Source organism: Lagopus leucura, unplaced genomic scaffold, assembly GCF_019238085.1.
Source record: "Lagopus leucura isolate 7727_CA_CO unplaced genomic scaffold, USGS_WTPT01 Super-Scaffold_100022, whole genome shotgun sequence".
NCBI lineage: Eukaryota > Metazoa > Chordata > Aves > Galliformes > Phasianidae > Lagopus > Lagopus leucura.
In genome coordinates, this window is record NW_024962275.1 from 1007430 (window position 1) to 1012517 (window position 5088).

Consider the following 5088-nt stretch of genomic DNA (forward strand, 5'->3'; position numbering starts at 1 on the left):
GCTGAGGCTGCCCCTTGCAGGTGTGCTGCTGGCTACAGAAGGCCCAAGGAGCACTGCTTGCTTTGGAATTCTGCCTGGGAATTTTCCAGCTCGATGGTTTCCCTTTCCTAAAAGTCCACTAGCTGTTCATTTCTCACTATTTAAATACGAAGTTACGGGTAACAGCTGCTGGGACCAGCAGCAGTTCAGTTTGATAGAGCTTCACAAATCCAAAGCTGGTTCTGTAAATCTCATTTACTTTCTGACTGTAAAATGAGACAGGCACGTATTTCTCAGGAAGGCCTTCTGCATACGTCGTATACCTCAAGTGTAAATGGGAAGATTTTAGTATATCTGTTTGTAAGTTAGGAAGTATTTCTTCGCTTTTAACTTTAATTTCCAAATAGCTTGATATAATCTTTTTATTACGGGTTATCTTCTGACTTGCTGTTCTATACACTCAAAGAATTGTTGAACTGAATACGAATAATTTTATTCTACAATCACCAAACTTGTATAATCTGCTGATGAATGCGAGTTAGTTTTAATAAGTGTACATAAAAGCAGTCATCTTATTGCCAAATACCCAACAAAACCAATCTGTTTGTTATTCTGAGTTTATCCAAAGCGCTCCCAAGACTCATGCTGCACCAACAACAAAACCCCTAAGTTCACTTAGGATGGTAAATGGACAGCACGTGTTCTTTCTGCTGTATACACCAGATTTTGTAAAGGTTGATTGGCAGCATTTATTGTAGGGAGTGGAAGATCCTTACTAAACTGACAAGCAAGGGAGAAGTTAATATAGCAAACCAGAATGTAACTCACTGGACAGTCATTCTTAATACCTTCTGCACCGAGTCCTCTAATGACTTGTATTTTTTAAACAGGGTAAAGTGAATGTGTTGCTTTGCAAACTCAGGTATTATGAGAAGGTAGGAATGTAGCTAGAAATGTAGAGACGTTAGGTCAGTCGCTAGATGTATTTGTGAATTTGGTTTGAAGGACACCCTGGAAAGGTTGGAATTTTTGTTCCATTCTTCACGTAGCATTCGGTTTACAGGGCCTCATATTTTATTTGTGCTTAATGCTAGTAGGGGGAAGTTCATTATCTTTGGTATCTATCTGCTGTTGCTTATCTGACCTTCTGTCATAGAGGAATCAATCAACAATAATAGTCTTTGGTAGAATTTTCTGCCATGACAAGTCAATTTTTATCCCCGATTTGAAAGATAAATTGGCTGACTGACCCCCTCCTCTCCTTCATAGTATTTGTGCAAATGGAAAGCTGAAGAGTTACTTTTAATCCGAGCAGAGATCTGGGACATAAATTTGAAATGCAGGGGCTCACCTTTTCAGAGGAGCTCTGCGTGGGCACCTTGCTGCTGTTTCACAGCTCGCAGCTCATCGTCAGTGGGGAGAATAGAGCAAAAATTGCTGCTGCAGGCGACGGGGGTGAGACCCCAGGACTTGAGCAGAAGCTCTGACAGCCGCTGGCTTTCCTTCCCCTGCTTGCTTCGGGTTGGCCTTCCGTCCCATGAGCAGAGCCGTGCCCCTGTGACGTGTCAGCAGCAAGATCTTTTGAGCTGTGTGTGGCTGCCAGGCCGCTCCGAGATGCCAGGAGCCTTCCTGACCTGACGGTCCTGGAGGTGCCCGCAGTGGTGCCGGCCCCGCAGCCATTTTGCACGCACGCCAGCTGCTTTCTAAGGGTGAGGTGTGCTGGTGGCTGCCATCTCCCTCGTCTCACCTTGCTGCCCGCAGAGGCGCTGCGTGCTGTGGGATCCAGCTGTAGCTCCAGCATCTGTAGGTCTGCAGCGTTGAGCTTTTCCAGTCTGCTGTCGCGTAAGGACTGACGGGGTGCCACTGAGCGCGGCTGTGTGCGGGGCTCCTCAGCACGGGGCGGGCGCAGGCAGCTCAGGTCCACTGTGTTAAATCTTGTCCTTCAAACCAACCTTTTTAAACAAAAAACTTGAATTTCTTTTTATTACATTTTTTTAAAACTACAAAACAACAAAAAAAATCTTCTGTGAATGTGCTATTTACCGTTCATTCTTTCTTCTTTCTTGGTTTTGATTTGAAGCTATGAAGCTTGGTGTCTGTGAAGTGTTGTTATTTCTGTATTTCTCAGGATAAGAAGCGGCAATCATCCCTGCCATGTCGAAGGCAGGAGAAAGGGGGAAACGTGGGGAACTACTTTAGGTGTGAAGCTGATTTTTAAGTTTTAGATGATGTATGAATCGGGGGTGATGCATGAGATGTCAGGATCAAGCCGTAGTGTTTCTCTGGGTTCTCAGTGTGTTGTTTGCAGCACACAGCAGCTCAGGGATAAGTATTTAAACGTGACCCAGAGAAACCCTAAGTTTTGATGTTGCAGTGGTTGCTTCTTTCATGCCTTGTCTGGAGGACTGTCTGAGATCTGAATGGAGCCTCCCCTGGAGATTCGGGGGGCTGGGAAGCGTGCTGCCTCCCACTCAGCACCCTGGGAAAGCAAGGGGCGACGTGCCGTCCTCGTGGGGAGCCGCGCTTCCCCTGGTGCAGCGTCGCTGTAGGGAGCGGGAGGTTCCCCCCGTGCTTCCATGTACAAAGCACCTGGCAGCTCATGGAATCATGGAACCATTTGGGTTGGAAAAGACCTCTAAGATCACCAAATCTAACTGATGTACCCCATCCTTTTTTTGCCTCTGTGTCACATGTGTTCACCTGCTCATGGGAAAGCTGAAATTGGGTGTTACTCAATAGGACAGTCTCTGGCAGACAGTCCCGTTCCTGCTGTCAGTTGGTTACTTAGGAATTGAAGCATTTTCATTTCCAGTTGGTGCAGCTTCCTCTTCCTGCTTCTCAGGGCATCTCTCAGATCTGTGCTCTCTGCAGCTGCCTGGGGGGCACCCACAGGCTCTGCAGAGCAGCAGCACTGGGCCAGGACCAACGTGGGCAGTGGGGCCACAACCTCACAGCCTGCTCCATCGGCTGTCCCAGCGCCTCGGGTGTGTGCAGAGATCTGGGGGGCAATGCGGGCAATATCTCTGCTGTGAAAAAACATAGAAAAAAAGTGAGAGATACTGTGCAATTGACCTCTAACAGGTCTATGAAAGAAGCAACACGTTCAGTGGCAGAAACGCCCCCAAGGGCAGAAAGAAACAGAAATTGAAACCAGATGACGATCAACCTTAACAAAGCCTTTTGTGATTCATTGTTTTCTTTCAATTTATAAAATGACTTGTAATAGTTGATAACATTATTGACTCAATTTCCATGACAAAACTACCTCGTGTGACATCCTGTTTATCATCTCAAAGGGATTGTGTGAAAAACGAAATGCTGCCGGGTTTGGTGCTGGTGCGGCCCAGGGAGCTCCGCAGTTGTTCCCCTGGTGCTGGAGCGGCTGTGATCCGCAGGCGCTGGGTGCTGGAGTAGCAGGGCAGAAGCGCTGCGGTGCCGCGCAGGGCTGAGCTCCGCGTTCCTCGTAGTGCAGAACGGTGCAGGATGTGGGAAGCTCTGCTGGCTTGACTTGCTTGGTGCCCAGCCTGGAGCAGACTGCAGCCCCGTCCCTGCACTGCTGGAGCTCTGCATCCTGGCTCGCAGGGTGTGCCCGAAGCAGGACGGTCCTGGTCCTTGGGACCCTCCGCAGATGTTTCCAGCGATGGTTTCTTCCAGCAGCACGCTCTGTTTTTCCCACGATCCCTTGTGTAAATCAGGGAAGCAGGATGTCCCCTGGCATGGCATGCTGTTACAGCTGGAGCCGGCCCGGCCTCGCCGCGGCCCCACTGGCGTCCCCCAGCCCACACGGGGCACGGCGCTGTCCCCGCTCTGCTGCTCCGCTCTGTGACTTGACTACCTGTGGAAATGTGACCAATAAGTGTTGAACGCATGTTTAGCAAGTGTTAGCTGTACGAACTAATAAATGTGAATTGTTCTGCACTGCTGGCCAGGCTGCCGTCTGCTTTCGTCCTCCACCCTGAAGAGTGACTGCTCCATCACTGGGGGGCCGGCACTGGGCTGGTGCTGGATGTCTCTGGGTACCACTGGGTCTCATGGGCTGCATGAGCCTGTCTGCGTCCCACCAAGAGCAGGTGTCAGGGTGGGCCAGGGGCACTGCGAGTTGATGGTGCGGGTTGATGGCATGGGGCCGTGGGGGGATGGCTGGGCAGCAGGGGTGGGAGGGGTCATTTGGAAGAGAGCTGTGCCTGGGAGTGCTGGCAGCAGCTGTTCGGCGACTGCACGAACCCTTCAGAGATGTGAGATGGTGTGAGGTGGGCGCTTACATCTTTGTGTGCACTGGGTGCACGTCGAGGCCCTGGGCACTCTGAACTGCTGAACATACAGATGGTGGCTCTTGGTCCTCCACAGAGCCGATGGATACGTGTAGGGTCGCTCACAAGGGCAGTGCTGTCCTGCAGCAGACATTTTAACTTAGAAAGGTCTCCAACATCTCTTTCAACAACAGAAATCCTTTTGTGGGTTTTGCTCTGGGAGCAGGGTGGAGGAGCTGCCTCGTGCTGGGCCAAGCCAAACAGCACTGGCTGCAGGATGGCTGCAGGTCAGTTGTGTCCCAGACCGCAGCTTCTCTCTGCAGCGTTGCTTACTCCTCCCTTGCTCCTTCCAGGAGTTAAGGAGTCCCAGCATGAGCCACACTGCTCTGCTCTTCCACCACGTGCTCTCCCTTGTCCTGTCCCTCTCCACTGTGCTCATTTTGCTTATTTACAGCGCTTCTCCTCCCAGCAGAGTGGCTGTGATGCCTCTGCCCCATACTGCCTGGATTTATTCCCCCGAGGGGCCCCGGAGGTTGGCGGTGTGCAGGGCAGTGCAGAGGACGCTGTACTTGCTGGGTTGGGTTTGCCCAGCACCAAGGCAGAGTCCGGGGACATGCGGCGGCACAGGGGCTGCTGCGGTTGGGAAAAGTACAGACGTTTTAATTTCCAGCTGAACCTCTGCTGACCACTGTATTTTGATTAGAGCTCTGCTTCCTTTTCATCTCCGAGCTCGGGCTGGTGACAACTGCCGCAGCCTCGTGTGCCGAGTGCCATAGTTTATCACCGAAGGCCAACTGCTCTATGAATCCAGAGCCAGCACTGAACAAATCACGCTGTCACCAACGTCAAACTTGTTAAC